Source organism: Protopterus annectens, chromosome 6.part0, assembly GCF_019279795.1.
Source record: "Protopterus annectens isolate FY-2018-M chromosome 6.part0, PAN1.0, whole genome shotgun sequence".
Lineage (NCBI taxonomy): Eukaryota > Metazoa > Chordata > Ceratodontiformes > Protopteridae > Protopterus > Protopterus annectens.
The window spans coordinates 1,581,584,410-1,581,600,448 of NC_056737.1; the positions used below are offsets into that span (position 1 = coordinate 1,581,584,410).

The 16,039-nt window shown below is 39.1% G+C and overlaps 1 protein-coding gene across 3 annotated transcripts in view; it reads right to left on the reverse strand.

Moving 5' to 3' along the window:
• LOC122804862 overlaps positions 1-16,039 on the reverse strand; it is a 1,319,203-nt gene that overhangs the window by 1,301,860 nt on the left and 1,304 nt on the right. The window lies entirely within an intron of this gene.

Genomic DNA, 16,039 nt, shown 5'->3' on the forward strand with positions numbered 1-16,039 from the left:
CTCATCTCTTTTATGTTTATGGGTTCCTTTCTTTGAAAAGGGGGCCAAAGCCCTTGTACCTTGGAAAATGCAAAGGCTGCTACCCAACCCATGGCTGAGGTGTCTGTGTACAACTCTTGAGTGGGAAGAGGAGGATGCAAAGGAAGGTCTGGGTTCAGGGAAGTCCACTGAATCCATCAAAGAAGTTCCCCCTTTAGGTAAGGAAGAAGAGGGACTACAAACTCCAGTGGATGTGCATGTTGCATCCTAACTGACTTGAGGTACCACTGAAATTTTCTCATGTGAAGTTTGGCCAGAGGTAACATGAGGATATTGGATGCCATTAACCATAGGAGGTAGAGAAACTCCCTGGCTGCAATGCACTGCAGAGGGAGAAGTTCTTGAAAGAAATGTGTGAGAAACAGAATTTTTTGTGGAGGCAGAGAGTCCAACATGAGATCTGTCTGAATTCTGCACCCCAGGAAAACATGGTCCAGTGAAGGGTTGAGGAAAGATTTTTGGAAGTTTATTGTGAAGCCCAGTCCTTGAAGAAGTGAAATAGTGAAAAGAAAATTCTGTTGCAAGGTGTCTGGAAGAGGTACCTGGATCAAGAGATCATCCAGATAATGAAAGATCTGTATACCCTGTAGTCTGCAATAAGCAATCACAGGAGTCAAACATTTTGCAAATACCCTTGATGCCATGGAGAGACCAAAGGGCAAAGTAGAGAACTAAAAATGTGATGAAGCAACAGAAAAAAATGTAAAAATTTCCTGTGAAAGGGATGAATGGTAATGTGAGGGTAGGCATCCTTGATGTCCAAGGAGGCCATCGCCTGTGAAAGGATGAGTGGAAACAAGGTTTGCAGGGTAAGAGTGTGGAAAGTTGGGACTTTTGGAAGGTATTGAGGTGTAAAAGGTCCAGACTGGATCTCCAAGGGCCATCTTTCCTGTGTACCAGGAACATCTTGGATTAGAAACTTCTTCCTCTTTGAGGTATTGGAACTTCTTGAATAGTCCCCTGGGATTTCAATTCCTGACGTACCTCTGGGGAAAAAACATAGTTGCTCTTGAGGTGGTTGAGGAATGTCCATGAAAGATGAAAGAGATTTCCAGGCCATGAAATACCCTTTGTGGATAATGGAAAGGACCTATGAGACTTGAGTTATATGTTCCCAGAATAGAAGGGCAGGGAAAGATGCAGAGAGAAAGGAATGTGACCGAAGGATGGTTGGTAGTCACAGACTACCTGGCTTGTCTGGAAAGGGCTGTGTTTGGGCAGACACAGGCTGAGAAGGCTTTGATGGAGTAGCTTTCCTACCACCCTTCCTACTCCTGGAAGGAGGAATGTGAGACTGTTTCCTTACAAAGGGAGCTTTTGCAGGATAATTCCTTTGGAATTTAGGAACTGGAGACACAAAAATATGTTTTAGGTTCTGTAATTCTTTACCTTTTTCCAGCAGGGACTTAAACAAGTCTACTGCAGTGGCCCTAAACAAGGCCTTATAGTCCAAAGAAGTGTTCAGTAACTTAGTCTTAATGTCATCTCAGCCATGAGTATCTCCTCAAAACAGAGCCAGATACAGCTGCTCTAGCAGATGCTTCACCTGCAACATAACTATATTTAATGGAGTGGTGTGCCACCTGGGAAGAAGCCCCAGAACAGATGACGGCCGTGACAACTTCCGAATCTGGAAGGTCAGAGAGCAACTGAGATGTCTGAGAAAGGAAGGCTGCAGCATACTTAGCCATATGGGTTTGGTAATTTAGAGCACAGAAGACAAGGGTGTCTGAGGTGTAAACTTTTTTCCCCAACATTTCCATGGTCTTACTCTCCTTATCTAAAGGGAGAACAGAGATGGATGGCAATAGTCTAGTAGGTTTGTCAGCAGCCACAGAAACAGTTACTGGATCAGCTGATGGATATCTATAAAGAAACTTACAGTCCTCTGGAACTTTATAAAACCTATCTGGTCTTTTATGGGTAGGAGGTTGAGAATCCAGAGCCTTTGATGAGGTGGAAAAGGCATCAAGAAAAGCTGGTAAAACAGAAGGCACAGCAGAAGGAGAAGGAAAGTCCATTTGAAGCAAATCATAGTATCTTTTCTGCACATCAGAAATCTGACAGCAGTCCCACTTGAAAAACTCCCTAATCCTGGCAATAGTCTCCCCAAAAGTGATATCTTCACTAGGAGACTCAGTGCCATTAGACTCTTCTTCAGGAGAAGCTTACTCCAAGGGAGATGTAATTTGAGCAGAGTAGGCCAAGGACTCATCCTCTGAAGAATCCTACTCCTCAAAAGAGTCCTGCTCCCTAGTCCTTTTCTGTGGGGAAGAAGTAAAAGGAGGGCCAGGAAGATAAACCCTGAGGGAGGCTTGACAGCTACAAAGGCATTGAACAGGCCTTGTGTAATACCTTGCCAATCAGCAGGTTGGTCCTGAGGGTCAGAAACATGCTTAGTTTTCTGCTTCTTTTAAGTGGAACATCAGCCCTGTGAAAGGTCAGGGGACCTGACATAGGTATGCATTCAAGACAGGCCATTGGGACTTCCTCCCTGACTAAAACTTGTGAAATACCTCAAGGGCCTTCTGAAATAATAAGCCTCGATTCCCCCATCCGAATGAGGAAGCACAGCTGAAACTTCACACCTAAGTTTCTTGGCCTTCCTCATAGCAGACTCAGCAAAATGCCTCGACGTACCCTCCACAACATTGTGAGCTAACCTTTCCAATCTCTGATTTTCAAGGTAAATATTGAGAGGTGAAAGGCAGCTACGTAGTGTCTTAGGAACAAACAACTTACATATAGGACAAGACATATGGCCGTGGTTAGGTCCTAAGCGAACAGACACTAATCGTGACTACTTTCTTTATGTGGAATCTGTCTTCCACACTGGCATTTGCCTTTCCTGGATGACATATAACCTCACAGCAAAAATGTACTAGCAAGAAAAAAAAAAAACAACAGGGCACTTACCTGAAACAACTTGTACACCAAGCAAACAATTCGGACTAGCAGACCAACTATCAAAGATGGCATTCGGATAGGCAGCAGAAAACTTCTGAGTAAGGTATGTGTGGACATCGCTTTTATGGCCTACACTGGCTGCTGGACTACGTGCGATGTCCAACATACTCTGCAGTAGTAAAAGTCTTCTGTATACTGGCTGGACATCAGGACCACTTTGGCAGTGAGTCCCTCATGCAAAGAATACTGCAACATAAGAATAGAAGGATATCCCCAGATACCCACTAAAGTTTGATGGTGCAGAACACCCACAACTCCAATCCAGTGACTAATACATGTTTCTGTGCATGAGTCATGTGGCTACTGTGATAATGCATTATATGAAATGTGTCAAGACCTTCATTGTCACATCTGCTAAACCATGCCAATGCTTTGACCAATAGGTTTTTACTAAGTGTGTTAATAGCAGCATCTGGAAAATCTAAGAGTGTAACTGATGGAAACATTAGAAATTTCTCTGATGTCTTTTTCACTTAATTTCAATAGCTAACATTTTATAATTCTGACTCAAAAAGCACTGCAAAATATACCACATTAAAAGTAGTCCGAAATAATCTCCTACAAGAGAAGATGGATGCTGTAAATTGTTTATCATAATATCATTAATATCACCTGTACATACCCACATAAAATATTTTGCCAGTTCTGAAAAAGAGGGCACTGTGTGTGTGTGTGTGTGTGTGTGTGTGTGTGTGTGTGTGTGTGTGTGTGTGTGTGTATGCGCGCCCGCAAAACAGAGCTGGTAAACTTAAACACATAGAACATTTTAACAATGGCTGTTTATTTCCCACTGTTCCAAAACTGTAGACTGGTTACACCCCCATTAGACCACCCCCCAGCCTTCACACACACACATACAAACAGCTCCACATCCTACCTCGAGCACTCATTTGAACGTGAAAAAAATTATTTTTATTTTTCTGAACAGCAGAATTGTTCAGGTTGCTTTTCAGGATTTGTGTGTGTGTGTGTGTGTGTGTGTGTGTGTGTGTGTGTGTGTATGTGTGTGTGTGTGTGTGTGTGTGTGTGTGTGTGTGTGTGGGGGGGGGGGGGGGAGGGATGGGTAAGTAGGTAAAACCTTCACAAAATGTATGCACAAGCTTTCATCCTATGCTCAATATATCCTTACATACGGTTACATTCATAGTAACAAACAAGATCAACAGTCTTTCTATTGTTCTTCACTTTCAGCAGTTCCATATTTGACACAATTTGTGTTAAAAGTGTCATTTGAGGGCTCTGTGAACAGTTGTATATGCCCTTCTGTGCACCAAACTGTGCCCTGAACCTGCAGTGCTCTTTCAGAACAGTCTTCTCTGCATTCACTTCTGCAAGTTTTGCTCTGTCTTAGGACTTTCAGCACACATACCCACATACATATATATATATATATATATATATATATATATATATATATATATATATATATATATATATACACACACACACACACACACACACACACACACACACACACACACACACACACACACACACACACACACACACGTACATATCCCATGAAGCTAGACTCATTAATCCGCCTTGTTCATTGATTCCCCTCTTCCAGTCTTAAGCACTATTTCCCACATCCATGTGTCCACGTTCCCCTTTCTTTACTTCTGTTGATTATTTAAAACCTCTTAAATACTTTTTATTAAATACAGGCCCAGCAAAAAGATATGTTTAATGCTCTTGCACTGGAGGCAGCCTGGAACTTTGCTCTTCTCAAGTGAGCTCATCAAAGTCATGTATGGGTAGTAGGTTAAAGGAAGATGTAAAAGTGAAATTCATGTTGGCAAAATAAAGTTATTACCAGCTTGTCTTATACATTTAAGCAAATCTGCTAAACCGTCTGCATTAAGTCATACATGTTCAACAGACTTGCCCAGATAATGCTGCTTTTCTACTTTTCCTTTCCACTGATTCAGAACCTGTCAACACTCAACAGACTTTTTCGACAGTGTTGCTTTATACATTAACTATTTTGCAGATATGGATTTCAGCATGTTACACTGCACTTGAGGCAATCAGAAAGAGCTTTGTTTAATTATGCTGCTTAAGTATAAGACTCTCAATCTCTTGTCAACATCTACATGCAACAATATGCTGCAAATTGAATTTTCCTTCAAGCAGGTACTTTCTTACAAACTCTTCCTCTGACCTCAAAATGGGCTCTGGAAATATGTGGCTTCCTCTGTTACAAGAGTAAAAGTAAAGCTTGTTGTCACATTTTCCATAGCAATTGTAAATAAAAATCCCTTAGAGATGGGAGTAATCTCTTTACCATATACAATATTAAATTTTACAGTGTTTGGTATCTACTTCTCTGAAGTACAGGCTAACACAGAAGGCCTCTGACTAACGAAGTTCGTAGATGACTGCAAACTAGGAGCCATAGTCAAGTCCCCAAATGATGTGGACATCCTACAGAAGGGCCTCAATGAGACAGATGCCTGGTGTCAGAGCCATGGCCTCAAGCTCAATGCCAAAAAGTGCAGTGTCATCCCCTTTGGTAAAAACTCTGTACCCATAAACTACCACATAGGCAGCAATCTACTTAACACCAAATGCGTGATAAGAGACCTTGGGACCCAGGTGGACAGTAGTCTCTCCTTTGATAGTCACATTGCCACAGTAGTCAGGAAGTCCTTCTACGTGGCACACTTCATCATAAAAGGGTTCTCATCCTGGAAAAAAGAGGTAATTGTTCCCCTCTACTCGTCACTCATTAGACCCATTATAGAGTACAACGCCCCTTTTGGAATGTACCTCACAAGACATCTGCAGCAGCTGGAAAATCCACAGAAGTACCTCACAAAGAGGATTACTGGCCTCAAACAAATGCCCTACACTGACTGCCTCAAAAAACTTCAGCTTTACTCCATAGCATATCGCCTACTCCGAGGTGATCTCTTCCTAACATATAAAGCTATGTCAAACCCAGAGCTGTTGGACATGCTACACCTAAAGAAATCCCAACCCCTCCGAGCTACATGCTCTAGGGACCTAAACCTTGTCACCACAATAAACAGGACACTCTGGAGGGATAGATTCCTGTCCCAGAGACTTCCTATACTCTGGAACAAGCTACCCATCTATGTCAAGCAAAGTTCTTTATTAGCACTCTTCAAGAAAAATCTTGATGAGTGGATGGGAAATAGGACATACACCCCGGGGATCACTTCTGTGTCGCTGCTCGACAATGGCACAGGAAAATAACTTTCTTGGGTGGCATAAGCTATGGAACCTTGCTGGCTAGGCTTACGTAGGCCCTTGGGCCAATAGCCTAGTACCTACCTATGAACCTATGAACCTATACGTACATTTTTGCAGTTACATATGTTGATAAGAATAGTATCTTGAAAATGTTCTTGAAGATGACAACTTCTGTCATGACATCATAAAAGTTTAAACCAACAGTGCCACACTATTTACATTATTGTATAAGCTACTTTTTTCCCACACTAGATACAGCAATATGGGAGTCTTATATCATAGTAGGACATGTTGTTAGCTATGTCTTATAGGTGGAACACCTTACACTGAAAATTAACACATGATGATTTATTAATGAAACCACAATGTAAGTAACAGTTACAATAAAGAAGCATTCAGGTTTTGATTACTCAGAATGCTGTTGTATGTAAATCATACCTCTCAATTGTCCAGATGTTTGCAGAATGTCCAGATTTTTTACTCATATTTTTGGTCTGTTCCTAATAAAATTTGTTGTTTTCTGGCAAATCATTGAGAACCAAAGTCAGTAAATAATGACAGACATTTAAGACTTCATATCCTTCAGAAAATGCATGATAATTGAAACCTGTTAATCTAACAGCTTTCTAAGTTTGTAAGAGCATTTTTTTTGTTTCTCCCTATTTTTGGAGCCTTTGTGCCAGCATTAGTTTTGGCTTTCTCCAGATTTCTTGTACTAAGGAGTTGAGAGGTATGATATAAAGCACTGCAAATACCTAATCTAGCATCATTTTGCAGATGTGGTCATAACGAAAAACTGATTTGACAATGAAGTTAAAACATCAAAAAACATGTTATAAGCTTAATTTTTGTTACTTTAGTATCGGGACCATATGCAGAAATTAAATCTTCTTTCGGCTGCTCCCGTTATGGGTCGCCACAGCAGATCAACTGTTTCCATTTCTTCCTGTCCTCTGCATCTTGTTCTGTCACACCAACCACCTGCATTTCCTCTCTTACCACATCCATAAAACTTATCTTAGGCCTTCCTCTTTTCCTGTTACCTGGCAGCTTCATCCTTAGCATTTTTTACCCAATATACTCTGCATCCCTCCTCAGCACATGTCCAAACCAACATAATCTTGCCTCTCTGGCTTTGTCTCCAAACCTTCCAACCTGGGCTGACCCTCTAATATACTTATTCCTAATCCTGTCCATCCTCGTCACACCCAGTGCAAATCTTAACATCTTCAACTCGGCCACATCAAGCTCTGACTCCTGCCTTTTTGTCAGTGCCACTGTCTCCAACCCATATAACATAGCTGGTCTCACTACCCTCTTGTAGACCTTCCCTTTCACTCTTACTGGTACTCATCTGTCACAAATCACTCCTGACACTCTTCTCCACCCACTCCATCCTGCCTGTACTCTCTTCTTCACCTCTCTTCCACACTCACCACTACTCTGAACTGTTGATCCCAAGTACTTAAACTCATCCACCTTTGCCACCTCTACTCCCTGCATCCTTACCATTCCTCTATCCTCCCTCTTATTCACACACATATATTCTGCCTTAGTCCTGCTGACCTTCATTCCTCTTCTCTCTACAGCATATCTCCATCTCTCCAGGGTCTCCTCCACCTGTTCCCTACTCTCACTACAGATGATAATGTCATCTGCAAACATCATAGTCCACAGGGACTTCTGTCTGATCTCGTCTGTCAACCTGTCCATCACCATTGCAAATAAGAAAGGGCTCAGAGCTGATCCTTGATGTAGTCCTACCTCCACCTTAAACGCATCCGTCACTCCCACCGCAGACCTCACCGCTGTCACACTACCCTCGTACATATCTTGTACCACTCTTACATACTTCTCTGACACTCCCGACTTCCTCATACAATACCACAACTCCTCTCTAGGCACCATGTCATATGCTTTCTCTAAATCCACAAAGATACAATGCAACTCCTTCTGACCTTCTCTGTACTTCTCCATCAACACTCTCAGAGCAAACAATGCATCTGTAGTGCTCTTTCCTGGCCTGAAACCATACTGCTGATCACTAATCATCACCTCACTTCTTAACCTAGCTTCCACTACTCTTTCCCATAACTTCATGCTGTGACTGATCAGTTTACTCCCTTTGTAGTTACTACAGCTCTGCACATCACCCTTATTCTTAAAAATCGGTACCAAAACACTTGTTATCCATTCCTCAGGCATCCTATCACTTTTCAAGATTTCATTAAACAATCTAGTTAAAAACTCCACTGCCATTTCACCTAAACACCTCCATGCTTCCACAGGTATGTCATCTGGACCAACAGCCTTTCCGTTCTTCATCCTCTTCATAGCTATCCTTACTTCCTCCATCATTACACCATCAATTTCCAGCTTAATAAACATCACTCTATCCGACACTCTTTTCACCTCCAAAACACTCTTAGCATACTGTTCCTTCAGGATAATGCCTGCGCCATTTCTCCTCCCATCCACACCATGATAAAACAATTTGAAACTGCCTCCGATACACCTAGCCTTGCTCCCCTTCCATCTGGTCTCTTGCACACACAATATACCAACCTTCCTTCGGTCCATCATATCAGCTAGCTCTTTCCCTATACCAGTCATATTGCCAACATTCAAAGTTCCGACCCTCACTATCACAGTCTTAGCCTTTATCTGCCTTTGGGCATGCCTTCCCCCTCGTCTCCTCCTTCGGCCAACAGTAGCCCAATTTCCACCAGCACCCTGTTGGCCAACAGTACTTAAATGAACTGTAAAATACAGATGAATGAGAAGTTACCAATGCACCTTAAACAAATACAAATTCTACAAGTAAAGTTAGCCTAAAAGTCCAAAACAGGTGTGATTTTTAATGCATGTATGAAGTACTGAGAATTTACCCAATACAGTTATACACTGACACTGAAGGCTGCTTTCTAAACAGTATGAGAGTGAGATAACTTTTTTAAGAAACAGAATGGAGATGACTACAACAAATCTGAAAATTAAATGTTTGTAAATCAGTAATTTAGTGAAAATATGAGCTCTGTGATGTTTCACACTACATTTAGGATTTTAAATGTATTAGATATGTGCATTAAAACCAGGAAGGTATAACAGACTGCTATGGATTTGTAGTTATATTCATGGACAATAACTGATTTCTCCATAAATTATGTCCATGTTGTTACAGCCAGCACCTTATCTGGTATTTCTGACTTCACTAGAATTGTAGAAACATTTTTATCTCCTTCTTAACTGAGAACATTTGTGAATCTATTATCTATAAAAGATACAGTACAAATATCCTGCTTTCTCATTCAACTAAATTAATAAAATCCATGATTGAGATCTCACTTGTTATATCCTGAAACCAGTTGACTAAACATGCTCATAAAAGAATGTACTTATTTTTTTAATTTGATGTATTAATTAAACTCGGGAGGGGGGCCCTTCACTGGGTCAACTGACATTGGGCAGAGATTAATAAGCCTGTGGCCAAGCTCCCATATGTGAATGCTGCCCGTAAACTTCTTCTCACTATAGCCTTCTGGATGTCTGATTTCCCATAAAGCAACATTACAGTGATGCAAAAATGGTTCTTGATGGAAACATAAATACCTGGCTGCCACTACAATTCAGGAAGTTAAAAGGATCAAAAATGACTTTTGAATTATTCATGCAACTGTGTAGTATATGGCTGCCCAACTGGAGTTTATTGTAAAGAGTTCTAACAATAGAATTTGGAAACCAGTTTGAAAAGGGTTTTTCAGTTTGGCTTTTTCCATTGATCCAAGTACTTACTTCACCCTGTGGTAGATGATATACATTAAATAATTCTCTTTTAAAAAGTACCACTCCAGAAGTCTTACATTATGCATATAAAATGCATTACTGTAAAAGCTTTACCCTACCATAACTCCGTTTGCTTCCCTAATATGTGTAACACCTTGTCAGAAAGAATAAAACACATTTTTCAGACATGACATCATTAATCCTTCACTGAAGATGCATGACATCATTAATACTTCACTGAAGATGCATGACATCATTAATCCTTCACTGAAGATGCAATGTAAACAGTTGAGACAAATCAACTTGTAGATGCAACTATAACCGTTTTCTCTTTCTGGGCAGTAAGCACTGCTGACTAATTGATTTGAATAATACCACCAGCTGAAGTAGACAGTATTCACAGAATGACCACAGGGATGTTTTACACTGAAAGCTGCTATACATGCATTATTTATAATACAAAGCTGTAAAAAGCACAGTACAATTTCGCAGGCACATTACTTAAATATATATATATATATATATATATATATATATATATGTATATGTGTATATATATATATATATATATATATATATATATATATATATATATATATATATATATATAAACATTAAGTGCAGATGTTTATTCAGTGTCTGTTTAATGTAAATGACACATTAAAACCACACTCATTTTCCTTTGCAGGACAGTGTTCATTTCCCAGGAAGACTGCAATAAAAGAGAAATGAGTATATCAGTGTGAATAGCCATGACAATTCAACAATTTGCAACAAAAACGTTTTCTGAATCTTGCTTCAAGAAAACATAATTTACTATAAATTACATAAAGGACTGTTTTGCTGAAAAAACCCATTCACTGTGAGACTGCTATTAAGTATAAAAAGTACAATTTCCCCCTGAGATACAATAGTGTCAGTGATTAGTAATTTAAAGCTAGGGGATTACAGACTGGTGGGGGGGACACATCCCAAATAAAGGAACAGAAGACTTAGCTTGTATGTCACCAAGTACTGTTTCCTTCAGGAAATTTATTTTGGGGAAACATTTGCTAAAACAAGAGTCAAAGAAGAAACAAGAACGACCTATGAGAACATGTAAAGCAGTGATACAAATAACCATAGCACAGAAAGAACAGTGTAAGATTAATACTTATGGAAAACTACAGATGTAAGTATAGTATGCAGCTTATTACCCTGAAGGCTAAGACCAGGGGTAAATTTCAAAGGGAAATTCTGTTAGCAATGACTACAGATAATACTAGACTTATAAAAAGATGCTATGGAGTGAAATGAATGGAATGGCTAACAAGAAAGGCAGCAATACAAAGTTATATGTACTGTTAACATGCACTATACCAAACACTCTGAATTAAAAAAATGATCAAAAATAAATTGCATCCAGTACAATACATGCTCAGTGTGAAGGGCAACAACTTGATGTTTAGTTCAAGCATATTAGCATTCTTATAGTAAATAAAAAAGCAGAATACATTAGCGTTGTCACCTCACAGTAAGACGTTGTCCTGTTCGATTCTCAGCTAGAGCGTCTTCTGTGTGGAGACATGCGTGAATGGGCGTACCTTTCTTGAAGGTTGTGCGTCAGAGCTGGCAATTCGGCATGTAAAAATCTACTGCCAATCATTAGCGGACCGAAGTTCCGCTGTGTTGACCCCTAACCGGGAAAAGCCGAAAGACACCACAACAACAACAACAACAACAACATTCAACAATAAATGTATCTTCTTTTTAGGAAGCTTATGTAACACCAAAGTCAGCATTGTCATATGAACTCAAAAGGCAGGACATAGGGAAACAGCAGATATATGTTTCCTGCCTTGCATTTTATTAGAAATGTCAACAATTTAATATGGTTGACAATACCATAAAATTACATGCTTGTTATGTGCAAATGTCATAAGGTTATGACTCATACTTCTCAGAGGTCTCCTTTTACTTACTTGGAATCATATGACTTTTTTCTTCTGTGTTTGTTTTTTATGTTTGTTTACTAAGTAGTTCTTTTGAGCTCACTGCAGGTTAAGTTTTCACAGGAGACCTGCAAGGTCAAGGAAATTATTGCATGCACGCATACACACACAAAAACACATATTTACCAACAGATATATATTACTGTATATTTATATACAGAGCATGTACAACATAGCAGTATTGTCCTTGTTGGAGCAGGACTTGGCATACATTCCTTTTTAGTGTTTTTCTTTCATTTATGGTATTGACTTCCTTGTTATAACTGGACTTTCCTTTGGGATACAAGCCTTAGAGAGCTACCACTGCATTCTGCCACCTGGCACAGAATACCCAAGGTCTTGCCCATCTGCTAAGACCTCTTAATGGAATCAGTGGTTCAATGGAATTTAATATTTGGGCACCTCCAGCTAAACATGGGAGCAAAAAGTGGATCCTAACATAGATTGGGTCCATGAATCTTCAACAATATAAATCCGGTGAGGAGGTTGTTGATGTCTTCTTTTCTCTGGTGTCATGGTAATGCAGTGATATCATTGCCATACAGTAGTCTTTTTATACCTAACTCCGAGGCTTCAGGTCTTACTTTTATGCTTTACTGCTTCTTCTGCTTGTGGTTCTATCTTCAGCCTCCAGTAGGAGGCATCGGTTCAGAGATACATACCTCCCATCAAGAGAGACAACGTCTCCTAGGCATTCAAACACCTCCTTCATGGGTGAAGCCAGACGTATACATACCATTTATACGACGGTATGCATTTCTTCAAAATAACTGTATGGGTATGCCCAAATTAAAATCCAAACAGAAACTGATATACTCATCACGGTTTATAGTTATGTATTTTGTTAAAAGGCATTTTCCCACGGCCTGGTTGCCTGAAATGTTCTTTGGATGAAGCCTGTCATTTTAGCATTTTTTTTTTTTTTTGCTGTAGTCAAAAAGTGTACTGTTCAGAAAGACGCAGTATCTTGGGCTAAGAGGCAGGAAGGGGGAGTACAATTTTAAAAACCCTGACTCCATCAAAACTAACTCCTGATGAAGATTTCTTGATTTAAATTACAGTAAAAACAGGAATGAGTCTATGTTTTCATCACTGCTGACTCACCTTTACAAAACTGTCACATATTGACCTGTGGCCTGTCTACTCATTGATACTAATGACATCAGTCATTTTCAATTACAGTAGTATTTCAGACTGACTCAGGGACACTTTATTTACTTTTTTATTTAAATTTATTATCTGGGGTAGATGATCATAATAGACCAGTTTCAATCTCAGCATAGAAAAACTCATTTTACCAGTCTATTTCCAAAAAGACATTGACTGAAAAAGAAAATTCTGTCCCAAATCTCAAAATGCAAGCACATATTTTACAAAACATGTCAAAACAGCAAAATGCTAGCTTTCAGTTTGATGCGACTGCATTTCAAGTACAAGCAGATATTTAAATGGAATGGTCTTCAAAGCAGACACCTATCTTTACCAAAAATATTTCTTTCTTGGAAAATCATTTGAGTAAAAATTATATGAAAAATAAATTTCATACATTTGCACCACTTCCCTATAAATCTGATATGTATATACTTTGTGTGCACTTCTCAGCTGCATTCATTCTTCAGAAAAAAAAAAACATAGTAACCAATGCACTGAAGATAATAGCTATCTGGGACATATTACACACAATTTCTACATATTATGTACCCCTAGTATTAGCAACAGATGGTAACAGTGATTCTAGGATATCAGCACAGTGGTGGATTGTACAGAGAACACTAATGACCAAGGTAGTAGAACTTGATCATTACTCTACACTCTGCTAAAGGGAGACAGAGTGTAAAGTGGGCAGATCTAATTCCTTTATTTTTCTCCTTGCATTGCATAACTGCACTACTGGGGGCAGCAAGGAGTAGCATTTCCTGTTATCTGAATGCATATCACATTAATTGTCATGCAGTATAAAGTCTGGCTATCATCGCATATCAGTGTACACTGCATCTTCTTGGACAGAAACTAAAAGGCAGGGGAACTATGCTGTCATGCTAAGACTCAGGCTTCCTGACTGACTCTAGTGCCAGTGACTACAATAAGGATTTTTATTTACAGTCATGTACGTCAGTGTATGTGTGTGTGTGTGTGTGTGTGTGTGTGTGTGTGTGTGTGTGTGTGTGTGTGTGTGTGTGTGTGTGTGTGTGTGTGTGTGTGTGTGTGTGTGTGTGTGTGTGTGTGTGTGTGTGTGTGTGTGTGTGCTTGAATGTATGCATGTCTGTATGGGGGGGTTTCTGTGAAAATATTTTAGGACAAGAGCAGCTTGCTGACTGACACAGATCTTCACTTTCCACAAAAGCTCCTATACTCCAATCAATTCTGTTTTGCTATTAGCTCTATAATCTGCTGCTGACACTTTGACATTATAAAATTCACAGTACTCTTTTCAACCTTTTGTCTCTCTGTCTACTGTATAACTGAGCTTTTGTATACTTCATGACTTCTTCCCTTTTTCCTGTCGTATTATTCCTTTCTATATTATATTAACACAATCCTTTTAGACAACTGGATTGTATGCATTTAACTTCACTTCTTATTCACTTGTTATATTTTGGTATATGGTTTCTGTTTTCACTCTGCCATTCATTATTCTGTATCAGTTATTTGTAATACATACCAATTGCATTTATTTTATTAAACCAATACTGCTGTTTGGAGATTTTCTCCCTCGGCATCCACTGAAAATTGGTCGTTTTATGTCCAGTCAGGCCTTTCTGGTAAACAAATAGAAATAAAATAAATAATGAAATCTGTTAGCTAGCAGCACAAGCCTAGATAACAATTTGGTTTACCAGAGGGCTGGCTGCAGGTATGAGGAACACAGTACCCTATGACAGGCTTTTTCTGGTAATCGGCTAAGGAGCTGTGCTGTCACAGAAACAAGTAGCACCCACTTCTAGTATTTGGTGTTCCTCCAGTGCAGGATGTCACTAACATTACAGTATGAATTATGTGCATCTCTAGTAGGGAAATTCTGACATTTACCTTCAGGAATGCATCCACCACACTGGTTCACTGCAACAATCCATAGGTCAGCCAATGAAATTTTAGGGCACATGATCAGCAACCCCAGCCAGAAAGAGTGCATCCCAGCTTGCTGAATCAGTTCTACTGCTACCACTACCAAATATGCACTGACCTCAAGACCTCAGTTGAAAGAATGAGATGTTTGTTTATAGTCTATATAATTTCTTGATTAATCTACAATTGTAGTTTAATAACAACTTTAATCTTTCTTTTTAAATGAAAAGCATATTACCCACCAGATATGCATTCTTTTTTTTTCATTTTGATATATTTCTTTGTTTGTTATGTAGGGAGCATGTACATTAAGCAGGCTTGGTGTTGATGGCTTTTTAACTAATTCAAAACCTGACACAAACAGTGCACATCATTGCCGATACTTTGGCAAATGTTTTGCTGCAGGACTTTGCCTCGATATGTGTCACTTGTTCATCTATTTACATCCATTAAGGGCTTAAAGCACTACCTTATTCTTATTTTACTGACAAAAAGTGCAGTAAAAAGTAAGCAGACTGTTGATGTTATGACCTAATGCTCGTACTGCTAATATACTTGCATTATTACTGTGCTCATTATTGCTGTTGCAAGAGGTTACCAGTTAATCAATCTGTTAGATTATAAAGCAAACATACAGCATATATTTTCATTCCGAAACAACATGATGCAAAATGACTGTCAATGCTACTTTATTTGAGTTTGCCTTCAGAGATGTTTATGACAAAAATAAAGATATAATCAAATATCATTTACCTCAAAAATTTATGTGGATTGTATAATATTTTAGAGACTGCGGGTTGCACATATATTCTTTAAAACAAACTTCACATTTCTAACATCAGAACTATTAAAATGTTTTCTAGCTTGTCAAAAATATAAGTTTCCAAGAGTTGTCATGCCTTAATAACAACATTGCTTATTTATGCTGTCTTATTTTTAACAGTTTATATCACTACGTTTGATAAACTACAACA